This window comes from Silene latifolia, chromosome 1 (genome assembly GCF_048544455.1).
Source record: "Silene latifolia isolate original U9 population chromosome 1, ASM4854445v1, whole genome shotgun sequence".
Taxonomy (NCBI): domain Eukaryota; kingdom Viridiplantae; phylum Streptophyta; class Magnoliopsida; order Caryophyllales; family Caryophyllaceae; genus Silene; species Silene latifolia.
The window spans coordinates 80,712,344-80,713,926 of NC_133526.1; the positions used below are offsets into that span (position 1 = coordinate 80,712,344).

At 40.4% G+C, this 1,583-nt stretch overlaps 1 non-coding gene across 1 annotated transcript; it reads left to right on the forward strand.

Moving 5' to 3' along the window:
• Positions 1-235: 235 nt before the first annotated feature.
• LOC141618104 (small nucleolar RNA R71) lies at positions 236-342 on the forward strand. The gene has a single exon (XR_012531302.1). It is a non-coding gene; the product is annotated as a small nucleolar RNA R71 (small nucleolar RNA).
• Positions 343-1,583: the final 1,241 nt, after the last annotated feature.

The window sequence follows — 1,583 nt, forward strand, 5'->3', positions numbered from 1 at the left end:
GTGAGCACTAAGTTGACCACCCAATTGAGTAACGGAGTCCACTTCATGCTTTCCTCCTCTAGTAGCCTTGCGAGGCCTACTATATTGTGAGTTATGGACCGCCATTTCCTCAATCTTGTTCTATGTTTGATTGTCATCAACTTCGGTGAACATTCCATTTGATCCCATATTGAGAATGTTCCTAGAAACTTCATATAAACCATTCCAAAATTGTTGCACCAAAAACCATTCGCTAAGTCCATGGTGAGGACATGAGCGACAAATTCCCTTGAACCGCTCCCAAGCTTCATACAAAGACTCTTCATCCCTTTGCTTAAAACCCGTAATTTGAGCTCTTAGCATGTTAGTCTTTTCCGGTGGGTAGAATTTTTTGTAGAAAGCTAGAGCCAACTTCTTCCAAGAATCTATTCCAAGGGTGGCCTTATCAAGGCCCTTCAACCATTAGCTTCATGGGTGCCGATTAAGGAAAAAGGAAATAAGACCCATCTAATTTGGTCTTGAGTCACGCCCGTTTGAGAGATAGCATCACAATAGTCGCAAAAAGTTTCCATATGAGAATGAGGGTCCTCACTAGGCATCCCTCCGAATTGGCTCCTCTCAACTAATTGGATGAAGGCGGACTTGGCAATAAAATTTCCGGTGAGATGTTGCGGTGTAGGAGTACCATTTGGTAGATTCTCCTCGGTGGGTATGGAGTATGACGAGAATTTTGGCATTGTAGGTGGATTTTGTGGGGTATTGTGTAATGGGTTTTCTTCTCCTTCTATTGCGAAAGGATTGACAAACTCACTAGTGGGTTGGACAACTTCACTAATACCTCTTAAATTCCTCCTAACAACTCTCCTATTGTTCGTCAAGGTTCTTTCGATTTCACGGTCAAAAGGTAACAAATCACCTTGTAACCTTCTAGACATGCAAAATATCAAACAACTCAAAAACAATTAGAACAAACCTTGAGGAGTTTTACTTCCTCAAGGCGAAGAAAGACACAACTAATGACAATAAAAAGAAATCTAAATCAAACAAGCACCGTCCCATGCGATCCCGCTAAGTGTTCACAAATTAAGATGTGGTCGTTGGTCACGGTCGAATCAAAACACAATTTATAGCTCCACAAACAACTCTACAATTAGTAAAGAGGCAAGTAAAGGTCGGATCCCAAGGGACGGGAGTTGAAATGAGATTTCTATTGCAACTAGTGGTGTCTAAGGGGTGTCACAAATTGGGTTGATGTAGAAGGTTACTAAACTAAAATAGCAATGAAAATAAACAAGCAAGATGAATTAAAGGGGTGTAAACAATTGATTAAAAGCACTAGGGTGTCATGGGATCATAGGGGAATCATGGGATATGATCATACAAACATGTTCTCAAATTATAAGCAAGCAATTATTGTTGTGATGGATTGAGTTGGGTTATATCTTACAATCCTAGGAAAGTTTGGGTCTCGGAGCCGAATTGATTAGATTGTACAACACCTACAAGTCGACTTAATCTTCCCTACTCAACAACATGCATGGTCTAATGAGACTCGAGTTGGGTTATGTCTTACAAGTCTCATTGAAAAGATAGAAGATGATAGT